The following is a 14,992-nucleotide window of genomic DNA, read 5'->3' on the forward strand; positions in this document are numbered from 1 at the left end:
AATAAATATAAATGTGAAGGGGAAATAATAGCGATGATTTAATTATGCGCTTAAATCTTAGGATTTAATTCGATATCATTGAGAAAAAATACGAGGAGCCAACGGGGGAAATATGGGCGTAAGCGGCCGACCAGCGTCTCAAGCGACGCCTTGGGCAGCCGACGAATAATCGAAAAACGAGACAAACGAGATAAAAGACTTTACTTAGGATGCATGCATTTTATTCATTTATTTGAAAAGTGTGTTGATTTATGTATTATCGAAATGATAAAGGTGAATCATCGCAAGTGAAACGTGATACCAAGGAGAAAAAAGTGCTTGTGAATTAAGCAGTCGAGGTGGGCTTTCTTTTACTGAAACTCTTTAACGTTTTCAAAAGTATGATTATGGTGTAATAAGGGTGGTTTAAACTGTTATGTCATGTCATGTTTGCTTGATGATGAGATTGTTGTCTAATGCCTAGTTTGTGAGTTCGTTCCATTAGGCTATAGGGCTATGTTAAATGAATTCGGGTCTGAGTAGGGCCGCAAACCATATCAGACTAGTGTACACAGGTGGGATCGTGAGCTGTCCTTGCTAGTCGGCCGGTCTCGTGGGCGAATAGTGTTGCCACACTTTCGTCGCACTATGGAAATGTTGTGAATGATGGATTGTTGAGAAAGTGGGGAGATTGTTTTGACTGGCCAGTCTATGATAATATTTTTGTGAACTCGATTATTTTCTCAAGTTAAAACTCGAGTTCACTGTGGTATGGATGACATAACTTTTATCAACTGTTTTCGGCACGAGCCCACTGAGTATTTTTATAGTACTCAGCCCTGCATGTGTTTTCCCTATGTACAGGTTGAGCGACGACGAGCAATTGGTGGTGTTGAGCAATTTAAAATTGAAGCATGTTTTGGTTAGTTGTCAACTACGAGTGTCGTTGTGTCTCCACACGTAACGTCACTCTTTCTCTTGAACGCTTCCGCTGAGACATTGTTTTTACTCATCATTCATTTAGCTTTGAACCTAATTATTTGGATAATGTCAACCTCTTGGCCCTTTTTTTATTAAATATTAATTATTGGTCAAACTCTCTATTGAAACCCTAGTTTCCTTCGTCTATTTATTAAGTTCTTTTAATCATGATCGCCGTATTTATTAACCCTAAAGGGCGATCGTGACAATTTGGTATCAGAGCCTCCGTTCTTTCCGCTCTGGACTCAAGAGTCTCTTTGAGTTGTAGTCTACCCTTGTATCGATAGACTAAAGTGTTAAACGTCGAAGGCTCAATACCACAACTCGTCACGCCCAATCACGAAAGAAGAGGTAAGAATATTTTGGCGACTTTTGAAATGAATTACTGAAATTTTTGAATTTCGATGGAAAAATGGTTCCTTGTGAAAATGGAAATTTTGGGCCTATTGGAAAATTAAGTAAAAGCTATAGCTTTTGGAAAATGTTTGATCATATGAGACGTGAGACACTATGGGAGTATGTGACTGAAGGTGTTGAATGTGATGGATATTGAAGTGTGAATATGAATCGCATGCTTGAGGCGGAGACTTGTTATTACATGTTTGAACTGCGAATTTAACTTGAAGGACATACAGGTTGATTACTTGAGCGGCAATTAATTTTTTTTATGCCCATGTGGTCGAAATTGCATGATTACGAAACTGTGAATGCAAAGCATGATGAGTGCATAGTTGTAATTTTGTGGACGATGGATTGACTGAGTTACTATTTTAATATACGCTGGAAGAAATGCTATGGAATGCCAAATGGTTTATATGGATAAACATGTTCGACTGCGCAATATATGAATGACGTTTTATGTGATGATAATTCATGATTGATGAAGTACGAGGTATCGTATAGAATCATTATGAAATTGAAATGTGGAATTTTGAACTTTGTTGCAAACGTAGAATCCATATGAAGCTCGAATTAAGCAACAATCGAATATATATTGAAGTATGAGACTATGAACTATGTCTGAAAAACATAGAGTGCCTAAGAAGTATGCTAGGCTGAACGTGCTCGAACATAGTTGTAAATTGATAACTGCAATATCACTTTCCTAAGTGATGGGACAAACGAAAACATAAACTTCGAACTAGATGGATTATTATAATTGCCTATTGTTTTCCATGGATGATAAGAACAAAACGAAAGGAAGTTTCTAACGAGATCAAGACAAGAAGAAATGTTAGGTGATGTATCCTTACAATGCCTGCAATCAAATAAAGTGAATGCAATCATGCATAACATGTTAATGCGACGACGCATTACAAATATGAAGACACTTATGACACGTTAAGGCCGGGAGGGTTATTATCATGTTTTAATGAGAATGACCGCTAGGGCATGCCAAAAACAATATGAAGATGTGACCTTCAAGGACAATTAATTGTTGTAACGACACCAAGAATCTTGACTTAGAATCTAGAGTTTTCGAGAACGCTTCTATTATCTTCGGGAAATGACAGAGTGCCACCTTTGTAGCTAGAATGGATGAATTTAATTACCAGTACTTACTTGGATTCTCATAAATTTCTTTCTATGAAGCTCCTTGACGATGATATTCTTTTCGTGCATTTAAAACTTTTGATTGGCCTGCAATTTGCAAGTGATGCATCACTGTTTCCTTTGAATGAAAGCAGTGACTCATTCTTGTTCCTCTTGAGTCATTTTCAGAGCCATTCTAATCAAGGGCAATTTCAATAGTGATCCTCATGTTGAAACCCGTTCTGATCCAAGTAATATTGTTAAATAGATTTCTAAATTCTTGATACAAGTCTCTCAAGAAAGACAATGGCTCGATCTCTGCAAGCACATATTAGGAATAAGTTTCAAGAGACACATACAAAAAGATGATACACCAACAACACGATGAGTCGAATATTTTTGCATCTATGCTTAGTGCAGCTAGCGGCCGAAGAATCAAACGTTATGCTATACCTAGATATTAGGTCTTGAGAAATAGAAAGCTGAGAGAAGCCGTGTACACCAAATGATCATGTTTTGCGGCTCAGAATTTATGTAAGTGGTTGATCAAGGGATATACAGATAACAACATAAATTTGTGAGTCGGAGTATTTAAGATCGTCGTATAAGAGCATCATTGTACGATAGTATTGGAATGAAAATACGAGCACCCTGATAGATTAAGATATACGAACGAAGGTCGTCGACGAGAGGAAATCGTCCAACAAGTGGCGAAATTGAATCAACTAAAATGGGAAACAATCGAAAGGAGAAACACGTGAAAGCACCATCATCACCACCTCCTCTGCCTCTAGTAGACCGAGAAATTGTGAAGATGTTCTTGAAACAAAAACCACCCGTCTTCGATGGAATGGGAGAGCCGGAAAAGGCTGAGAGTTGGATAAGCACATTGGAGCGTATTTTCATGATTCTGATGTGCAACGATGCGGAACGAATGACTTGTGTGACCTACCAATTGACTGGGTCAGCTGACTTCTGGTGGGATACCAAGATGAAGACCACGCCACGAGATCAAGTGGGTAGAATGACTTGGGAGAACTTTAAGGAGGCGATATATAACAAGTACGTACCAAAGAGCTACTGAAAGGCAAAGGCGGCTGAGTTTTACAACTTAACCCAAGGGCGTATGTCGGTGACTGAATATGACCGCGCACTCTGCGATATGACTCGGTATGCACCTGAACAAGTTGACACCGACGAGAAGCTGACCGATAAGTTCCGTGAGGGTCTAAGACATGAGATTAAGATGTCATTAGCTAATCGTGGGAGACTTACATACGCGGAAGCGTTGGCCCTCGCACTAGATGTTGAGGAAACTATGCCCAAGGAGAGGGCGATGTGAAACACTACACTGGCACTGCCTCCACCACATTATTCTCGAGAGAAGGGAAAGTGGGATGGGAATAGGACCCAATATGAAAACAAGAGGTACCAGCCCACCCAAAACCGACCATTTGTTGAGAGATGTTTAGTCTTCCAGCAAGTGAAGGCTCTACATCATCGATCGTATGGAAAGTTACAACCACTAAAGATTCCTGAGTGGAAATGGGAGCACATCGCCATAGATTTCATGAAGGGATTGCCAGGGACTCTGAGAGAGAACACCGCCATTTGTGTAATTATAGACTGACTTACCAAGAGTGCGCACTTCATACCGATTCTCATAAGCTATGGGTCCAACAAGCTACCTCAAATTTACGTAAATGAGATAGTCTGATTGCATGGAGTCCCAGTGACTATCACGTCCGATCGTGACCCAAAATTCACCTCAAGATTTTGGATGAGTCTACAGAAAGAGCTTGGAACCAAATTGAACTTCAGCACAACGTTTCACCCTCAAACCGATGGACAGTCCGAAAGAATGATACAAACTCTTGAGGATATGTTGAGAGCCGTGGTACTTGACCGAGGAGGAAGTTGGGAGGCAGCACTACCACAGATTGAGTTCGCCTACAACAACAATTTTCAGGAAACGATAAACATGGCGCCGTACGAGGCATTATACGGAAGGAAGTGTAGATCGCCGCTCTACTTGGACGAAGTTGGCGAGAGAAGAATACTTGGACCCGATGCAATTGAAAAGATGGTTGGAATTGTTCGACAAAGGAGCGGACAGAGGAGCGGACACCCGGCGACGACTGATTTAGAATGTCTGCAATTCGTCGAGAGAGAGAAATAGAAAGATAGGGGGAGAGAAAGAGAGAGACGTGAGGAATGTGGGAGTATATTGGACCTTTTGTTTTTTTAAAAAGAAAGCGGGCCTCAATAATTAAAATTGGATGTTTTGGGCTCTCTTTTATTTTATTTGGGGTTTCTAAATTAAATTGGAGATATAAGGTGGGGAAATAATTAAGTTATGGGCCGATAATCGATCGTGATGAATTATTTAAATAATCCCGGAATATTTCGAAGGATGAATAATTTTATCCTAAGTCCGGAATAAATATAAATGCGAAGGGGAAATAATCGCGATAATTTAATTATGCGCTTAAATCTTAGGATTTAATTCGATATCATTGAGAAAAACACGAGGAGCCAACAGGGGAAATATGGGCGTAAGCGGCCGACCAGCGTCTCAAGCGATGCCTTGGGCGGCCGCCGAATAATCGAAAAACGAGACAAACGAGATTAAAGACTTTACTTAGGATGGATGCATTTTATTCATTTATTTGAAAAGTGTGTTGATTTATATATTATCTAAATGATAAAGGTGAATCATCGCAAGTGAAACGTGATACCAAGAGGAAAAAAAGTGCTTGTGAATTAAGCAGTCGAGGTGGGCTTTCTTTTACTGAAACTCTTTAACGTTTTCAAAAGTATGATAATGGTGTAATAAGAGTGGTTTAAACCGTTATGTCATGCCATGTTTGCTTGATGATGAGATTGTTGTCTGATGCCTAGTTTGTGAGTTCGCTCTATTAGGCTATAGGGCTATGTTAAACGAATTCGGGACTGAGTAGGGCCGCAAACCCTATCAGGCTAGTGTACACAGGTGGGATCGTGAGCTGTCCTTGCTAGTCGGCCGGTCTCGTGGGCGAATAGTGTGGCCACACTTTTGTCGCACTATGGAAATGTTGTGAATGATGGATTGTTGAGAAAGTGGGGAGATTGTTTTGACTGGCCAGTCTATGATAATGTTTTTGTGAAATCGATTATTTTCTCAAGTTAAAACTCGAGTTCACTGTGGTATGGATGACAGAACTTTTATCAACTGTTTTCGGCATGAGCCCACTGAGTATTTTTGTAGTACTCAGCCCTATATGTGTTTTCCTTATGTGCAGGTTGAGCGACGACGAGCAATTGGTGGTGTTGAGAATTTAAAATTGAACCATGTTTTGGTTAGTTGTGAACTACGAGTGTCGTTGTGTCTCCACATATGACGTCACTCTTTCTCTTGAACGCTTCCGCTGAGACATTATTTATGACGCCCCACTTTTCGAACCCTAAGACGATTGCATTTATTTTCTTTTGTCACGAATTAAATGACGAATTGTTATGTGGTTGCTTTTGTAACCTAATTTTGATTTGACCGAGTCAATTTCGTTGATCTTATGACGTGGCTTAAATTAATTGATGTGGAATGAAATATATATTGCGGTGAAGTATATTTTAAGGGGAGTGAGATTTAATTAGGATCATAAATAATTACCTTGCCCTTTTATGGAGAAAATTTCGACCACTATTAATTATTGGAGAGGAATTCTTTTTCTTGGATTTAATTATTTGTTTTGGGATAATTATCCAAATTAAATCCAAAGCCTAATTATCTTATTTCTTCATGATAAAAATCGACCCCTATTATTCTTCTAAGGGAGATTTCGAAATCTCCCAAATTTTTGGGAGAAGGGAATTTATTCATTATTCATTTTGATCCCTTAGTTATTTATTTCCATGATTTAATTGGAATATCCTAGCAAATCTTTCCTTACCTTAATTTATTAAAGATTTAGAAATTATTTTCCTTGTGGGAGAAGTAAATCACACGCCTACTACCATATTATTTGGGAGGATTTTTATTCTACTCCGTATTATCTTATTCTGCTCCGTGAAATACAAATTTAATCATAGGCTAATTAAATAGCCCATGATTTTCGAAAATCCTCCTTATTTCTCCCTCCAATTCACGCCAATCACCCCCCCCAAATCTCTCAAATCTTTATTTGATTATTCTCCCAAATCTTCAATTAATGGTGGGATATTTTTATTTTCAACTCTATAAATAGAGACTAACTAAATCCCTAACCCTAGCCACCACAAACCACACGCCTACACACTCTCTCTCACACGCCATTCTCTCTTCTCCACTCCTCCCACACTTGTTCTTCTACTCTACTCAAGATCCTTTCGATTTTCCAAGAGTTTGTTGAAGAATCAAGAGTTATATTTGTTTCTACCGATTGTTTCATTCAAGAAAGGTACAATCAAATCACAATTCTTCATTCCTCTCCATCTAAAATTTTCTTTGACTCCCTCATGCATATAGTGAGTGTAGGGGATTAAAATCTAAGGGTTTAATCGGTGGTAATTTGTATTTGTATGTGTGTATGCGTATTGAATGAAATTGTATGAAGATTTAATGAATCATTGGTGAACGATGTATGCTTATATGAAAGCATGAGAGTGAGGACTCTTTTAATCATGTTTGAGTGTTAAAACCATGAAAAGGGTGTGTTTGAATGAATGGGGATAAAACCCTAATTCGAATGTTGAAACATGCAAAACTGTGAGTTCGAACAGTAGGTTCCGACACCTTTTTGACCGACCAAATGAACTCCTTTTTGTTCAATTCTATTTTCTAAGTAAACTTCATGATGTCTTCTGTGTTGTATGTGAATTTCAACCCATTTGGACAAAATATGAATTTTTGGTGAATTGTTGAAGTTGACTGCGCAAATCTGCCAGAAAATGTTTTCTCGACCAGTAAGTTACGTTTTCGAATTGACCGACCAAAAAGGGGTATTTTGATATGAAATTTAAACTGGAAGTTATTTGATGAGTCTACTACATTGTGGTAAAGTTTTAGCCCAAGCGGAAGTCGGGTGAATTTTTAATGATTTTTACCAAATGGTTGCGCAGTTCTGCCAAATTTTTATCTTTACAAGATGACTATATTGTTATGTTATAAGTGATATACATGATTTATATATGGGTTAAAGAACCACTCTATGATGAAGTGATGTGTTATTCAAAGATGTATGCTATGATGTGATTTCTATATGTTGATGGGGAAAAGGGAAACCGTCGGGGACATGCATAATATTAAGTCGATGTTTGTGACTAATTGGTAATACACATCATCTAAAGGTGATACCGCGTGCGCGAAGTGTGATAACAAAGGAAAAGCAGTACTTGAAATCTAAACGGTCGAGGTGGGCTCTCTTTTAAATAAGGACTATGTCCTAATGTTTTATCTATGGAAATAACTATGATTATCATGCCTTGATTTCTTTTTACGTGCCTATCTGAGGTGGCTTTTTGCCACTATTATATAAATCGAATTCGGGTCCTCGTAGAGCCGCAAATCCTACTTGGATTAGTGTACACCTATGGTAGACCGTGTGCTAGCGTACGGGCTGGCCGGTCTAGTGACCTGGTTTGCGGCCGCATTCCTTGTCATGTATTGGCAGATATGGTTGACGTCTATGGGAAAATGACTGCGCAGTCGCTATTTTGAATAATGGAAAATATTTTGGGTGCCTCGGGCCTTTCTAAAGTAAAACCCCGATGGTTACTTACATATGGCATGATAACATATACTTTTATTTAAAATGTTTTCGGCATGTGGCACTGAGTATTATTTTTATAGTACTCAGCCCTGCATATGTTTTCCCTATGTGCAGGTTGAGCGGCGACGAGCGGTTGGTGGTGTTGAGCAGGATAAAAATGAGAACTATGGTGGTTTTAAAACTCCGAGTGTTGTTGTGTCTTCACACATGACATCACTCTTCTCTTGGATGCTTCCGCTGTGATGTTTTCTTTACATACTTTTTGTTTAACTATAAAACTATTTTATTTGGGATGTTTGAAAACTCGTTACCTTTTTGAATAATGCTAAACCTTTAGTCTTTTTATTTATTAAACATAAATACTCTTGGTCGTTTTACTTATTAAGCTTAAATTCTTGGTCAAACCCTTGTTGAAACCCTAGCCTTCTATGTCTGTTCATTAAGTCCCTTTTAAATCACGATCGTCTGCATTTATTAACCCTAAAGTGCTTTAAACCTAATTATTTGGATAATGTCTAACTCTTGGCCCTTTTTTATTAAATATTAATTATTGGTCAAACTCTCTATTGAAACCCTAGTTTCCTTCGTCTGTTTATTAAGTTCTTTTAATCACGATCGCTGTATTTATTAACCCTAAAGGACGGTCGTGACATTTGTAATCAAGAGCGGCTGTTATTAGGTTCTTACCAGGGATCCCACACTCGGAAGATGCAGTTAAAGTCTCTCAACATATTGCTAACTATTTTGTAAGGTAAAATATTTTTCAGCCTTACCTAGTATTTTGTCAACACATTCGACATGCATATGATAACCAAAGATGCCAGTTTTTCTGTTTGCATCAACAAATTGAATATCTCCACTCTTAATTGTGTCTCCCATTTCTCAGGGAGGCCATTTTCCCGGGAAGTTCTTGACAACCTCATAAACGATTCTACTCCCACTTATTGTGGAAAATCTGGGTATCTCTATCTATCTATCAATGGGATTAGATATAAAAACTAATTCTAATATATAAACTAGGAACTATTTTCAATTCATAGATCATTAATATTTATGATAGAATCATCACTCTGATGAATGAATCAGTCCCTGGATTTGAATCCCATAAGAGTGAAAATTCATTTTTTTTTTAAATTTATCACTTATCACATTGAATTCGTCATGTTTCACTACGAATTATATCCAAGAATAGTGTCTATTATATAGCTGTAGTAATATCTCTCTCTCTCAAGCAATTATCTCTAAAACAAACAAAAGTCTCTTACTTACTAATTTCATACGTTGAAACTTGTGAATTTTATACGAAATGGATATAATATATAAGTAATTAACTTGGTCGTGTTGGTATCCAAGAATAGTGTCTATTATATAGCTGTAGTAATATCTCTCTCTCTCTCAAGCAATTATCTCTAAAACAAACAAAAGTCTCTTACTTACTAATTTCATACGTTGAAACTTGTGAATTTTAAGCGAAATGGATATAATATATAAGTAATTAACTTGGTTGAGTTCAATGTTTTAAAAACCGGACCGGCAAGCGAACCGGAGACGTTACTGGTTCACGGTTCAAACCACCGGTCTAACCGTTTTACTGTTGCAAATATATATAAAAATATATTAAATTTAGTAAATAATTTATAATTAATAATATATCACAAAACATTAAACCTTATAGATAATTAGTGATGTATAAATATAAATAATATTAAAATTTAGTAAATATATTCAGATATATATATTTAATATTAGTTAGTCTAGATAAAAAATTTAATATTTCATGTATTAAAATAGATAATATTTATATTAATTTAAGAAAATTTATTTCGTAAAATAATATATAATTAAATACGAATTAAGTACTTAGTAATTAATTTAGATAAGATTATTCATTAATGTCAATAGCTAGGGTATATAAATTAAGTATGTAATATAAAAATTTTATTTATAGTAAATAATGAATCTAATATGGTACTAATAATAATATAGGTGGTAAGTAGAGCATCATTAAAATATAACCCATGAACCCTACACCGTGAAGTGAAGGTGTTTGATAAAAAATGGTGGAGTATGGTGACAGCGGCGTGAACCTCATGAAGCGACGGAGGGGCGCCGACGAGGGCGACTACTGTATTCGGCTATCAGGGGACAAAATCAAAGACGTACCGCACACTAGAGTCGATCACCGGCGGCGACGGAGTGCTAGAACAGCAGCAAGACCGTTGTCGGTGCACGGTGGCGGCTGTGCTCATGCGGTGTCGCCGAGGAAGGAGACGGAGAGGGAGGATAGGGTTTCGCCCCTATTCTTTCAATTTGGGGGATTTAGTTAATGAAGGAAAGAAAGAGGGGGGGGGGGCGGGGATGGAGATAGGAGTACGACTTGGGCCATGTCCTATTAATCTGAATTGGGCCTCTCTTAAGAAAAGAGAATTTGGGCCACGTATTGTTTTTAATAAAATTTGGGCCTAGGAATATGTTGAGTGTTTGGGCCACCTCCCTCTTAAATATTTTGGGCCAGGGAATTAGTCAACAAAAGAATTGGGCTCTTCATATTAATTCTTTGGGCCATGAAGATGTGGCCAAATTAAGAATTTCCGTAATTTAGATGAATACCGAAGGTTCGACGAATTTTTCCAAATAAATTAAATCACCGGATTTAATCAATGCCTAAAGATTTTATGGATTTAGGGAAAAGAAATAAGCATAATCGCACACTAGAAACACATTATATAAAACATAAATGCACTAAAATCATACGCACAAAATACAAACTGTATTCAAAATACACACTACACAAAATACACAATTTCCACACATACACGGACATCCCAAACAATGCATACTTTATGCACAAAGTACACACAATCCACATACTCCAAACTCCGTACATTGTAAAAGTACAAATTACTCAAAATACATACATTGCATAAAATAGACACACTATACACATCCCTGGTCAAAATACAAACATTAATAATAAAATACACACATTAAACACGAAAAATACACATCACAAAAATACATACATTGCATAAATACATAAACTATACCAAATATAAATAAACACTATACACATCCCCGATCCAAACACACATTATAAATAAATTACATACATTAAACACAAATTACACATAGACACACTTCCCACACATAAACACACACTAAACACATCTCTAGTAAAAAATACACACACTAATAATAAAATACATAGATTAAACACAAAATACACAATTCACACACAGACACACTCCACAGCATACATTGAACACACTACACTTAATAAAAAATACAAACATTACGCTACACATATACACTATCCACGAATATATATATACAATACAGACACCGCACACCCTATTCAAACACATTATAAACGTAAAGATACACATAGGGAAAATAAACTATAAACAGTACATACATTGCACACAATACGAACTGTATTCAAAATATACACCGTGTGCAGAGACTCTATATATAAAGAATACACACTATACACGCACCATACACACACTATAATATTCATATACAAGAACTACATATATAGCACTATAAACACATTATATAAAACATAAATGCACTAAAATCATACACATAAAATACAAACTGTATTCAAAATACACACTACAATAAATACACAATTTCCACACATACACGGACATCCCAAACAATGCATACTTTATGCACAAAGTACACACAATCCACATACTCCAAACTTCGTACATTGTAAAAGTACAAATTACTCAAAATACATACATTGCATAAAATAGACACACTATACACATCCCTGGTCAAAATACAAACATTAATAATAAAATACACACATTAAACGCGAAAAACACACATCACAAAAATACATACATTGCATAAATACATAAACTATACCAAATATAAATAAACACTATACACATCCCCGATCCAAACACACATTATAAATAAATTACATACATTAAACACAAATTACACATAGACACACTTCCCACACATAAACACACACTAAACACATCTCTAGTAAAAAATACACACACTAATAATAAAATACATAGATTAAACACAAAATACACAATTCACACACAGACACACTCCACAGCATACATTGAACACACTACACTTAATAAAAAATACAAACATTACGCTACACATATACACTATCCACGAATATATATATACAATACAGACACCGCACACACTATTCAAACACATTATAAACATAAAGATACACATAGGGAAAATAAACTATAAACAGTACATACATTGCACACAATACGAACTGTATTCAAAATATACACCATGTGTAGAGACTCTATATATAAAGAATACACACTGTACACGCACCATACACACACTATAATATTCATATACAAGAACTACATATATAGCACTATAAACACATTATATAAAACATAAATGCACTAAAATCATACACATAAAATACAAACTGTATTCAAAATACACACTACAATAAATACACAATTTCCACACATACACGAACATCCCAAACAATGCATACTTTATGCATAAAGTACACACAATCCACATACTCCAAACTTCGTACATTGTAAAAGTACAAATTACTCAAAATACATACATTGCATAAAATAGACACACTATACACATCCCTGGTCAAAATACAAACATTAATAATAAAATACACACATTAAACACGAAAAACACACATCACAAAAATACATACATTGCATAAATACATAAACTATACCAAATATAAATAAACACTATACACATCCTCGATCCAAACACACATTATAAATAAATTACATACATTAAACACAAATTACACATAGACACACTTCCCACACATAAACACACACTAAACACTTCTCTAGTAAAAAATACACACACTAATAATAAAATACATAGATTAAACACAAAATACACAATTCACACACAGACACACTCCACAGCATACATTGAACACACTACACTTAATAAAAAATACAAACATTACGCTACACATATACACTATCCACGAATATATATATACAATACAGACACCGCACACCATATTCAAACACATTATAAACATAAAGATACACATAGGGAAAATAAACTATAAACAGTACATACATTGCACACAATACGAACTGTATTCAAAATATACACCGTGTGCAGAGACTCTATATATAAAGAATACACACTGTACACGCACCATACACACACTATACACGCACCACCACACTAAATACAAAATGCACACACTTAACACATAGACACACTTCCCACAAAATAAACAGAAACACACACTTACCACAAAATACACACAATGCACACTTTACACACAATACACACTATATAAAATACATACATTGTATAATACACATCTTCGGTCAAAATACACACATAAACAAAAAATACACACACATGCACACATTTCCCAAAAAATACACACAATGCACACCTTACCCACAAAGTAGACATAATGCACACACTCCACACTACTTGCACACAGTACACACTATATAAAATACATAAATTGCATATAAACACACTATTCAAAATATTAACAAACACTGTACACATCCCGATCAAAATACGGAAAATGCACAAAATGCACACTACTTACATTGCACGCAACATACACTATACAAAATACACACACTATACACAAATAAATAGAAAATACACAAACTTAACACAAAAAACACACATTGCATATATTGCACATAATACACACGTTACTGAAAATATAAACACACACTATACACAAAGCACGCATAATACATGCACAAAATATATTCACTACACACAATACCCGTAACACACTATAATATTCATATACGAGAACTACATATATAGCACTATAAACACGTTATATAAAACATAAATGCACTAAAATCATACACACAAAATACAAACTGTATTCAAAATACACACTACACAAAATAAACAATTTCCACACATACACGGACATCCCAAACAATGCATACTTTATGCACAAAGTACACACAATCCACATACTCCAAACTTCGTACATTGTAAAAGTACAAATTACTCAAAATACATACATTGCATAAAATAGACACACTATACACATCCCTGGTCAAAATACAAACATTAATAATAAAATACACACATTAAACACGAAAAACACACATCACAAAAATACATACATTGCATAAATACATAAACTATACCAAATATAAATAAACACTATACACATCCCCGATCCAAACACACATTATAAATAAATTACATACATTAAACACAAATTACACATAGACACACTTCCCACACATAAACACACACTAAACACATCTATAGTAAAAAATACACACACTAATAATAAAATACATAGATTAAACACAAAATACACAATTCACACACAGACACACTCCACAGCATACATTGAACACAATACACTTAATAAAAAATACAAACATTACGCTGCACATATACACTAACCACGAATATATATATCTATATACAATACACACACCGAACACTCAGGAGAGTGCAATTCATTGTGACATGGCTTACTGACATCAATCTTTGAGACAAGCTTGACACAAATAAACAGTTTGATAAACGAAGACTAGGAGAAATTTCTATGGTTCCCGTCCCTGCTACTTTAATTAATTCTCCATTTGTAGTTCGAATATAAGTCTTAGTGACTTCACTAAAATCACTAAAGTCTGTCCTCTCGGGGGTCATGGTATCTGTGGCTCCACAATCAAAAATCACCCCCTTCTATCAATTCTATCACTATTTTGCATGCATTCACTATTTTGCACGTTGAATGCAGCGGAAATATTCATCAGAGG

The sequence above is a fragment of the Salvia splendens genome, chromosome 19, assembly GCF_004379255.2.
Source record: "Salvia splendens isolate huo1 chromosome 19, SspV2, whole genome shotgun sequence".
Taxonomy (NCBI): Eukaryota; Viridiplantae; Streptophyta; class Magnoliopsida; order Lamiales; family Lamiaceae; genus Salvia; species Salvia splendens.